The following is a 12,152-nucleotide window of genomic DNA, read 5'->3' as shown; positions in this document are numbered from 1 at the left end:
AAAACTGATTTCTTGGGAATAAAAATGTCCTTTCACTTAAAGGTGAGATTTTCAGGAATATCACACTGACTTTAAGTGAGGACATTGTTATTATGTCACAATCCAATAAGAGCATGGTATCTCCAAATGACCAGAGGGTGTTGAGGCTGTTGTAAACAATCAAGCACATTTTTACTGTCATTAGGTAAACTTAATTTTCATTCAGAAATTTAAAAGTTGTACTGAGTGATACTTAATACTATCCGCACTCCATTACAGATCGTACACACAGATCACTTGTATGTGTAACCATTTTTTGGAAGTGTAAACAGTTTCATTTTTATTTTTCCGTGTGGGATGGACATTACTACTGAGGTTAGCATTTACTCCAACATCCCCAAATGCTCCCAAGAAGCTAGTGCTGTCTCCATGCACCTGATGCCCTTGCTCTAAGCATTAGAGGTCACTGGTTTGGTATATAGAGTCAAAAGTGCCTAGCTCTTGCAGTGTGCCTTATAGACAGAAAATATTGTTGGTGACCATCATTGCCTGGCACTTGTGTGGTATGATTGTGACTTGCCACACACCAAGCTCAGCCATACATTTGTCTTGGTTTGTTGCATGTGGTACTCTATTATAGAAAGATTTGTAAATTGTACTGAACACTATGCAATAATCCCAATTTCTAACCTAATAAGGGAGGGATGTCATCAATGAATAAGCTTAATCTAGTTTGGCTGAGGACACTACCCAAGACATTCCTGCATCATACCCTCTGGGCCAGAATAACTGGTTCCGTTTATAGATGATGAACGTCCTTTGTGCAAAACATGACTCCAATCACTGGAGAGTTATCCATAATTCCATTTGACTTTAATTTTACTTGGGCTTCTTCATTTCACACTTGGTCAAATACTGCCTTAATGTCAATAGAAGCAACTCTCACCTCATCTCTAGCATTTGTCTCTTTTACCCAATTTTGGAAAAAAAATGTAATAAAATATGAAGCAGATTGGCCGCAGACTTAACATCAGTGAATAGGTTACTGATGAGCAAGGCCAGGCTCACTGCCTTTATTCCTGATGAAGGGTTTTTGCCCGAAACGTCAATTTCGCTGCTCCTTGGATGCTGCCTGAACTGCTGTGCTCTTCCAGCACCACAAATCCAGAATCTGGTTTCCAGCATCTGCAATCATTGTTTTTACCTTACTGATGAGCAAGTGCTACTTGGTAAAACCTAAATTGGCTACAGTGAATTGAATTAGCTAGAGACTGATGTTGGCAATCTCAGGAAGATAACAAGGTGGATCATTTACCTGGTACTTCTGACTGAAGATAGTTGCAAATGTTTCAGCCTCATCTTTTATGCTGTTGTGTTGGGCTTCTTCCGTTCTTCCTATTTTGTTTAACTGCCCACAATAATTCACAACTGGATGCAGCTGTGCTGCAGAGCTTTAATCTTATCCATTGCTTGTGAAATCACTTGGCTATAATGTATGTTACTTTAGCTGTTAATACTGCATGTAATCCAGCATTGCATCCTCTCTAGAATGGCACCTCATTTTTAAATACTCCCACTGCTGCTTCTGACATTATGTGGAGATGCCAGTGTTGGACTGGGGTGGACAAGGTCAGAAGTCATATGACACCAGATTTGAAATCACAAGCTTTTGAAGTACTGCTCCTTCAGTCAGGTGAAGTCACTCCACGTGACAAAGGAGCAGCACTCCCAAAGCTTGTGATTTAAATAAATCTGCTGGACTATAACCTGGTGATGTGTGGCTCCTGACATGGTCTCCTCTACTCCTCACTGAACCAGAGACAATCCATTGGCTTGATGGTGGTGGTAAAGTGAGGGACAAAATAGGTGATAAAGTTTGAGATTGTGATGGAATACTGTGGATAGTCCACAGCACTTAATGGATGCCTCAGTTTGTGCTGATTCCATTCACAATCAGCATGATGGTGGTACCAACATGAAAGAAATTTGACAAGTAGATTAGAGAGGATGAGATTAATAAGGGCCTCCCCACATTTTGTTTTTTTCCTACCGCTTGCCTTAAGCACTTAACGTTAAGGAATTGGCAAGTTCAGTTGATTGTGATGCTATGTAGCTTGATAGAAAATGGATATTGAATACCCCAATATTCTGTGCCCTAACTACTTACTACTTCTTCCCAGTGGTGTTCAACATGGAACAGTACTAGCTCAGCAGCTGAAGGGCACTACATGGTAATCAGCAGGTTTCTTTGCCCACGTTTGGCTAGGTGTCAGACTACATGGTATCCACATTTAATGTTGAGGTCTCCTCCCAGGGCCATTCCTCCTGGCTGCATATCACTAGTTCCACTAGAGCCAGTGGAACATTCTGCCATTAGTGATTCCATGAGATTGAGTCCTGGGCTTTCCATGTGGCAGGATTGCAGAATTTTAGCTTACGTGCATAATCTTAAGCAGGAGGACTAGGCTGGTTAGGCATTTGTCATATCCAGTGTCTTGGTTGATGATGTTAGTCATCTGCCCAATTTTATTCTTATCAGAAATCACATAGTATTTCGATAAAATTGAGTGACTTTTGGAAGACAGTTAAGAGTCAATTATTGTGCTGGAGTCACAAACAAGTCTGCAGATTCCTTTTCCTAAACAACTTCAGAGAAAAAGCTAGAATTTTTTTTTTTACAACAAATCTGCAATTTTGTGGTCAGCATTGCTAACAATTGCTTTTTATTGCAGCTTTGTTTAATTACCTGAATTTAAATTCCTCAGCTGCCAGGGTGGGATTTGAACTCATGCCTCTGGACCATTTGTCCAGTATCATCATCACTGTGTTGTCACTACATATAGAATCAAGACTAGTGTTGGTATTACACTGCACTCTGTCGTTTTGGATTCCAACAAGAGGACTGAGCAGCTGGCAATGAAATGAAAGTAAACCTGTCAGATATACCAGCATCACTATTTTTTTTAAATGCCTTAGCAAATAGTCAACTGAGTGTATCTCAAGAATAGAACTGTAAATAAAATTAATATATGTTTGATGTTCTTAAAGCATAGCCAGAGCCACAAATATCTAAAGAGATAGGTACACTACAAATGACTCAAAGCTCAAATAAATCAATACCTTAACTGTATCAAATTGTTTGTGCTGACTAAAGACATTTGTCAATTTTTACATTTTAGAAGTATAGGCTAAAATTTAATCCTCGTGCTCAAGGACAGTTTGATAGTTGGAAGGGGCAATTAAATCAAGTTTGAAGGTGGTGAGTGGTGACATTGCTCCCTTAACACCTCTGAGCCAATTAAATCTAAGGTAGGCATGAGGACATCCTCTTTCCACTGCTAATAGAGGCTGTTCAGGGGGCAGATAATGCCTCATTCTGCTGCTGCTGATATTGAACCTGGAATCAAGCAGGGAGGGACTTGCCATGTGGGAAGCCCAAGAAGCAAGGTACCAGAGGGTGCACCCTCCTTTCCAGATCCATTGAGTAGGGTATATTTCAGAATTTGAATATTGAGATCATATGTGTGTGCAGTCAGAGTCTTAATTGAGGTGGGTCTGCTGTCATTGAATAAGTTTTGGTGTTCTAAATTACTGTAATCTGCTAAAAACAGCCATTAAAGAGGTTAAAGCTGAATACTTTGATAACCTCAAGTTAGTTGGGAAGAGCTAGCATAGTTTTATCAAAAGAGAATCATGTTTAACCAATTTATTGGGGCTTTTTTTGGAATAATGTTCACTACTGATAAAAAAAGACTGCAAATATATCATACTTGGATTTCCAGAAGGCATCTGGTAAGGTACCACATAAAAAGACAATTGCGAAACAAACTCGTGGGGTAACAAGTTAGTATTGATAGAAGTTTGGTTGGGGTCGCTGAAAACAGTATGCATGAATGGGCCCTTGTCTGAATGGCAATGTGATGAATGGAGCCCCACACGGGTCCTTGCTAAGGCCTCACCCTCTTAAAATTTACATCATTGATGTAGATGAGGGTACAAAGGCAAGGTGGCTAAATTTGCAGATAATATCAAAATAGACAGGAAAATATGATGTGAAGACAACCTAAGGATCATGTACAGAGATAGATTCAGTGAGTGGTAAAAATCTGCCAGATGGAAAACAATATGGGAAAACATGAAGTCGTTCACTTTAGCAACAAGAATAAATGAGCAGAGTATGACTCAAATGGAGAATGATCACTAAATTCTGGGATGCAGAGGAATTTAGCTGTTCTGCTGCATGAGTCACAAGTAGTTAAGACACAGGTACAGCATATACATCAAGAAAGCTAATAAGATGCTAGCCTTTATTATAAAATAAATTGAACATAAAAGTAAAGATGTTATACTTCAGTTCTTCAAGTGATTGGTGAGGCCTCATCTTAAATAGAGTGTGAAGTGTTGGTTTTCTTATTTAAGAAATAATGTTAATTCACTAAAGGCTGTTCAGAGATGGTTTACGAGGACGGTACGTGGAATCAGTCTTGTAAGGACAGATTGGACTGGTAGGCCTTGTTTCCACTGGAGTTTAAAAGAGTGAAGGGTGACTTGATTGAAGTGATAAGATCCTGATTGACCTAGACAGTTGTTCATGGAAAAGATCCTTCCTTTTGTGGGGAGTCCAGAATTAGGGCGTACTGTTCTAAAATCAACAGTCACCATTTCAGGATAAGAATGAGGAGACATTGTTTCTCCAAGAGGATTGTGGGGGTTTAGAACATTCTGCCTCAATATGTGGAGGTCATCAAAAATTTTTAAGGCAGGGGTATATAGATTCTTGTTAGGCAGTGAAATCAAGGGCTATTGGGAACAATGGGAATGTGGAATTTGAAAGATAAATAAATTAGCCATGATCTTATTGAATAGCAGATTAGTATCAAGCGCTGAATGGTCTTCTTCTGCTCCTATTTCTTATGTTTGCATGAGGACTGGCTTATTCTATATCAATATTACAATAAATTTAGAAATTTATATTAGAATATACACAAGCAGCCCAAATAATCCTGCAGTAGTAACAAATTAAAAACAAAAATAAAAAAAAAGGATTTTACATCTAATTACAGATGGGAGTCTTTTTCAAAAATGTTTTAACAACCATGGTTGTTCAGCTCTCAGATTTCTCCAAGTATTGAGCACTTCAATAGGTGGCAAGACACCAACCCACAAGACAGATGCATTGGATTATAACAGTTTAAAGCCAACAGCTGAGAGACGTCTGTTCAGATTCCTGACTAAATCAATGTTTCACTTATGAAATCTCAAATCTGTGTTGAATTAGTTCACCAAACATTATTGGATGGCTCTTTTAACCAACACCTCAGTGAATTGGCCTCTGCTGTTTTAAATGACAAATATATTTAGGAGCAAGTAGTAATATTCTCATTCTGAGACTTGCAGCTCAGTTTTAATGGAAAATAAAGTTTTGATTAACTGATGCAGATTGCTTCCTCCAGGCAGAAACAGACTTTTTTTGCTGAATTGTAAACAATCTGGAGTATTCTGAAATCCTGTTTCTTGAATGGTTTATCCATTTATCAATGTTAATATTCACTTCAGAAAATGATTAGTACTTTCAACAGGACTATGAGATCATAATACTAGATAGCATGCCACACATTCCTGCATAGCTATGCCTACTACACAATAATAATCTATTTTTAAAAAGTGGTGCGTGAATATAAAACATTGGAAAATGTACTTTAAATTATAATTATGGAACATATTTTATTAAATAAAAGACACTACATTGAGAAGGCAATTATTACATCAAATTGGGGCCAGCCCTCAATATGGCAGTAATTAGTCCTAATTTTGTTCCCAGTTTGAGTGCATAGAGATGGGAGAATTCCCAGCACCAGGAATCCAACCTTTAAATATAGCTGCCCATTTTCTGCGAAGGGGCAGATTGGAGTAGGAATTAGGTCAGATGACCCTACAATTGTTGAGAGCTTCAAAGTGGATCAACATAAGTTGGGTGACTCGAGACTTAAGCAGATCTCGTTCAAATGAGAGGCAGATATGAAATGTTGAAGTGCCCATATACTGGTGGAATCAGCTTGTCTGGATCAGGTAAGTGTCCAACTGTAACATGGCCCCAGAAACAGATAGCCATCTTATACTTTGCCATGGGAGAATTGTTATTGTTGGTGTACACTTAAATTGAAGTTTAACTAATTCACTTACAACAAAGGAGAGATATCTCAAGATGATGCCATGCGATGGCATCAAGTTAACACACGACCTGCTGTAGAGAATATGCAGTCGTGCTGTTTGCTCCAAAGACACAGTCAGTAAATCAGTGATCAGCACCATGGTCATTATCCCAACCAATTACCCTCTTGCCACCCATTCATTAGGAAGGACCATAACTTTTACAGCTGTTAAGACTTAATTGTGAAGACTGTCCTGATAATACAATTCCACAAGCTGTCACAAATGGATAAAAACCTAATTATCACAAATAAGACAGATTTAAAAAAAAATAGACAATTCAGCATACAAATGATGTATCGAAAACATTTAAACCGGGAAAACTATTCTGGATGTAGGTTCGCTCGCTGAGCTGCAAGGTTAATTTCCAGACGTTTCATCACCCTACTAGGCGACTCTTCAGTGGGCCTCCAGAGTCACCTAGTAGGGTGACGAAACGTCTGGAAATGAACCTTCCAGCTCAGCGAGCAAACCTACATCCAGAACCTCAACCTGAGCTACAAATCTTCTCAAAACCCGCCAGGGGAAACCTATTTATGTGGCTCAAAAGTCTAGAGAAAAAGTTATTTCTACACTTATACTCATTTCAAAAATGGAGACATGATGATAGCACAAGTGGTTCCACAAGGCTCAGTGTTCGGACCACAACTTTTCACTTTATACATTAACAATCTAGACAAAGGAACTGAGGGCATTCTGGTTAAGATTGCAGATGATACCTAGATAGGAAGAGGGACAGGTAGCATTGAAAGGGCAGGGAGGCTGCAAAAGGATTTGGACAGGTTAGGAGAGTAGGCAAAGAAGTGGTAGATGGAGTACAATGTGGGAAAGTGAGAGGTTATGCACTTTGGTAGGAAGAATAGAGGCATGGACTATTTTCTAAATGGGGAGAAAATTCAGAAGTCTGATGTGCAAAGAGACTTGAGAGTTCTAGTCCAGGATTCTCTCAAGGTAAACTTGCAGGTTGAGTCAGTAGTTAGGAAGGCAAATGCAATGATGGCATTTATTTTGAGAGGACTTGAATAAAAAACATGGATGTACTTCTAAAGCTTGATAATGCTCTGATCAGACCACATTTGGAGTTCTGGGCCCCCTATCTCAGGACGTATTTACACCCTGGAGTGTGTTCAGAGCAGGTTTATGAGAATGGTCCCAGGAATGAAAAGAATAACGTACGAGTATTGTTTGAGGACTCTGGGACTATGCTTGTAGTTTAGAAGGATGGGGGGTGGGGTTAGGACCTAACTGAAACTTACAGAACACTGAATGGCCTGGACAGAGTGGATTTTGGAAAGATATTTTCATCGGTAGGAGAGGCTAGGATCTGAGGGCACAGCTTAGAGTAAAGGAAAGAAGTTTTAGAATGGAGATAATGAGAAACTACTTCAGCCAGAGAGTGGCGAATCAATGGAATTCACTGCCACAGAAGGCCATGGAGACCAGGTCATGAGATAGATAGGTTCTTGATTGTCAAAGGTTATAGGAGGAAAGCAGGAAATTGGGGTTGAGAAACTTATCAGCCATGACTGAATGGCAGAGCAAACTAGATGGGCTGAATGGCCTAATTTCTGCTCCTGTGTCTTGTGGCTTTATGATGCTGCAGTGCGACAGCCAATCTTTGATTTGATAAGTCATCACGTGGATTCAAATCTTTTCTTGTACTAAAATTTTCACCTTGAGTTTTCTAGTCTTTATTGTCTATTTACTCATACAGAAAGGAGGGAGAGAAACATATTTTCACTTTGTCAGCTCTGAATATTTCTGGTCAGTCACAACTGCAACAGGACCAGAAGACAGTCATCAGGCGGCTTCTCCTTAACCCAAAGGATCCTGGTCTCAACAATCTAACAATTCACTATTCCAAAAGTACATACTATTGTACAGCTACAAATGCACACCACTTGACTTCTAAAATGCAAAACTCACATGATTTGGAGATGCCAGTGTTGGACTGGGGTGTACAAAGTTAAAAATCACACAACAACAGGTTATAGTCCAACAGGTTTAATTGGAAGCACTAGCTTTCGGAGTGCTGCTCCTTTACAAAACTCTCATGGTATTTTGATCATGTAGCAGTGTCTGACTTCTGTTTCAGTTCATAGTCCAAAGGGAAAAACATGCGGTCTCTTACACAGCTGCACAGTGGTGAAGGAGGAGAATACTAGTAGGGCTGTCAGTGATTATGGTGTGCAGTATGTTGTCTTGAAAACATATCCATTGCATGCAGAGCAAGAAGCTTGTGTACAGGGCCAATTTTTCCACTAAAACACAATAGTAATAATTGAGAGCATGTTATTCAAAATGACAATCCTTTTTGCATTTTTTCATAGAATGTCACACACATAGAAGACACAATTCAAATAATGGGACCAATAGGTCTAGGATTTATCAATCAGGACCTTCAAGTCCTCAATAATGAGGTGCAACAGGTAAGTGCTATCCTCTATAGGCTATCTTAATATCCCAATAACTACAAAGACAACTTGACTTGAAGTGAGGGCATCAGGAAAACATTAGCAGTGTGGAAGAGTGAGACCTGTTGCATTCCAACACATGCATAGCTTGACTAAACCATAAATAACACCAAGTGATGAATCACGTCCGCATGCTACAGCCGAGGTACAAAACATGCTACATATATGTGCTTCAACGTTGAGACTTGCAATTGTGTACAATTCATGTAGGTTCACATGATTGATCATGATAATGCACAGAGGAAGTGATGAATGATATGCATTATATGTTGTGTTACAATTATTTCATACTACCATTGAAGAATGGAGATGGCCTGGACTAAGTTGGAAGAGCCTAACTGTAACTCATTTATTCGTTTGAGATGGTGAAAGATATCACTAGGGTAATGAAGAATCATTGTTAGCAGATCACTGTTGTGTGTGGTGCTAATGAGGCAAAGCTATCAAATTCCTGAAAATGCAGGGATGGTGGGGCACTTGTGCAGTGATATTATCCCTACCTTTCAGCTAGGAGGCCTAGGTTCAAGTGTCACCTGTTTCAGAGGTACGTGGTAACATCTCTCAACATATTGATTAGGAAAATTTCTACAGTAAGGGAGTGCCAAGATTTGGTTACATTATAATGTGAGCATGAAGGCAAAATGAATACTATTCCTAAATACTCCACCTGTGTCTCAGCTTTGCTTGCTCATTCAAATCTGGGCCATCTCATCCATTGGGCAACAGGAGGAGGAAAAGATGTCCAAAAGCTTTGGCAACCTGTATTTCTTTTCAACTATACCTCAAGTGTGTTTTGGAGCCTAAGGAGATCAGAGAAATAGGGAACAGTGAGACTACTGAAGGATCTGAAATTAAGGATCAGAATTTTAAAATCAAGCCTAGGATCCAATGTAGGTCAGTTAGCAGAGAGGTAATGGTGGAACAACATTTGCTCCAATATTAAAGAAAAGACCAAGCAACAGAGACAGGTGATCATGATGTACTCCAACTGACCATACCATTGCAGAGTGCTGTTGACAATTCAAAGTGCAGAGACTTTGAGATTTACTGACCTTACCATTAAGTAAAAAGCACTTTTTGACTTTGATGTGGAAATAGCCCAAAACCATTGCCACATCTACATGGATCAAACTTAAAAATCCTTTAGAAGAGCCAGAAGGTTGCTCAACAGGTCTAATTATGTGAATACCCGAGGAGACATGAACTGTAGCTCAATACGCATAGAAATCATACCTTGAAAATATATTCCAAATTAAGAGGTATACAGAAGCATTGGCATTTGAAGATAACTGAATGCTTTGACAAGTAGCATGTACTGTACCTTTATACTAGAATGTTCTCCATATTATTCAGTGAACAGAATTGTGGCATGACGCAAGATTAATATCTTGTAGATTTTAAGAACAGCAGACACTCTAAATAGCTTCTTAACTTTCTGATATGTTAATTAAATTCTAATATGAGCTTGCTGCTGCTTTCTTTTGTTGTCGCAACCAGTATTTCTTTTGCCAAATATAAACGTGCTTTTAAAATAGAGTAATACAGGGTATCACACTAATGATAACGTGTTGCTTTTTCATTTATTTTCAAAATGTGTTTTCCTATTGACCAAAAAACTCTGGATTCTGAAGCAGTGACGCCTGTGCCAATAATAATTAAAGTCTGCCAAATAACAGGGACAGAAGTCATTGTTATGCAGCCCACACCGCCAGCATAAAACTGAAGATCAGGGGGCAGATAAGCAGCGCTGGTGATGTTAAGACTGCCAGTTAAAGGAGTCAAATAGAAATGCAAGACTTCCATTTGAGCTTTCTGACCTTCACAGGATGAATTTGGTCAGCTCTCAGTTCAACATGAGTCAACAAGCTATAAAGCTATAGTCTATTGTCTAAATCCAGTCTGGTTCAATCCAATCCTCATTCTACATGTTACGGTTTCTGACTGGGTAACAAGCAGGAATTCAACCACAATGATTAAGCTCAATGTCCCAGGGACTACAGGTTAACTATAAGATCCCTGTCAGAAATGCCGTGCCCATACTCAGCATAATGACTATACTCTGCACTTTGCACATTTGCGTGGCAGAGCATCCTGTGCCATCAATCACCGTCAACCTTTGTTCCACAATCATTCCTTTACATTGTAATAAAGAGTGATTATTCAAATTGCAGGAAGGTAAAAGCAATCAGCACTGGCACCACATTAATTCATGACTTACTTTCATGATTTGAATTTGGGAACAAGAAACCCAAAATTAAAATTTTCAGATAATACCAACCTAGGGCCAACAATAAAGAAGAATGAAAGATAATACAAAACAGCACGAGAAAACTTGCAGACTGGCAAGTAAAATATAAGTACAAATAAATGTGAAGGAATGCATTATGGAATGAAAAATTAAGAAAATTAATTACATGGTATGGGTAGAATTTCAAAACCACAAGTACAGAAAGTGGCTGACACAAATTACTGAGATATCTTCAAAGTGAAACTGAAGTACAAGTAAGACAAAAACAAAGTGCTAGGGAAATCCAGTGGGTCTGGCAGCATTTGTTTTAAGAAAAACAAAGTTAATATTTCGGATCCAGTGACTCTTGGTCAGTATATGTTAGATTTTCTCTGAAATCACAGAATCTAAAGCTATCCAGTGGGTTTCAAGGATTCTTTTATTAAGACAGCAAACTTTGTTTTAGCTGGCACTCAAACTGGCAAAAACGATATACCTCAAAATTTCAGAAGTTTACTGTATTATTGCTTCTGAGCTGAAAATGTGTTGCTGGAAAAGCGCAGCAGGTCAGGCAGCATCCAAGGAACAGGAGAATCGACGTCCGAAACGTCGTTTCTCCTGTTCCTTGGATGCTGCCTGACCTGCTGCGCTTTTCCAGCAACACATTTTTAGCTCTGATCTCCAGCATCTGCAGTCCTCACTTTCTCCTGTATTATTGCTTCGCCGAGTAGTCAATTGAGGTTCAAGTGGGAAGGCTCTATCTGCTGGAAAGTTTTATTTAAGGCAAATTTGCATTATTATTTAAGTGATATATGCTGTAAACAAAGTTTAACAGATAACATCCCCAGATTAAGTGAATATCCATCGGTGAGTTTTTGATGAGAGCACCCATTTATGGGCCTTCAAAAAGACTCTTAAAACCAAACTTCTTCAGTATAGAGACACTAGTAAGAACCTTTCAAATATTATTTTATACAAAAACTACTGTTGTACAGAACTGTAATTAGTAAACAATTCAATATAGTTTTAAAATTCCTTCAAGATAGGATATCAGGTAAGTAGGGTGCCAAGTGGGTAAGGGCAAGGTGCCAGGGGTTAGGATGTCGTGTGCAGTGTGCCAGGATAATGATGGCATATGAGCAAGAGGTAGATGCCAAATAGGTAGCAGGGAAGGTGCCAAGTGGACAGTATATCAAGTAGAAAAGGATTAGAATGCAAGGTGGAAGGGGGTTAGGTGCAAACTGAATCAGGTGCCAGGACGC

The 12,152-nt window shown here is 39.1% G+C and overlaps 1 protein-coding gene across 10 annotated transcripts in view; it reads right to left on the bottom strand.

Annotated features, from left to right (window-relative positions):
- The window catches only part of LOC122541001 (CYFIP-related Rac1 interactor A), a 216,710-nt gene that overhangs the window by 89,511 nt on the left and 115,047 nt on the right, over positions 1-12,152 (bottom strand). For 4 of the 10 annotated variants that reach the window (XM_087977589.1, XM_043677442.2, XM_043677434.2 and 1 more), the window contains one exon: positions 9,331-9,463. The exons of the other annotated variants lie outside the window; for them this stretch is intronic. The gene's annotated coding sequence lies outside the window, so the exon portion shown is untranslated. The remainder of the gene's footprint in view (positions 1-9,330; positions 9,464-12,152) is intronic. 10 annotated transcript variants of the gene reach the window in all.

The sequence above is a fragment of the Chiloscyllium plagiosum genome, unplaced genomic scaffold (assembly GCF_037043375.1).
Source record: "Chiloscyllium plagiosum isolate Xiang-an unplaced genomic scaffold, Cpla_swu_hap1 HiC_scaffold_3, whole genome shotgun sequence".
NCBI lineage: Eukaryota > Metazoa > Chordata > Chondrichthyes > Orectolobiformes > Hemiscylliidae > Chiloscyllium > Chiloscyllium plagiosum.
This window is presented reverse-complemented; position numbering and strand designations above follow the sequence as displayed.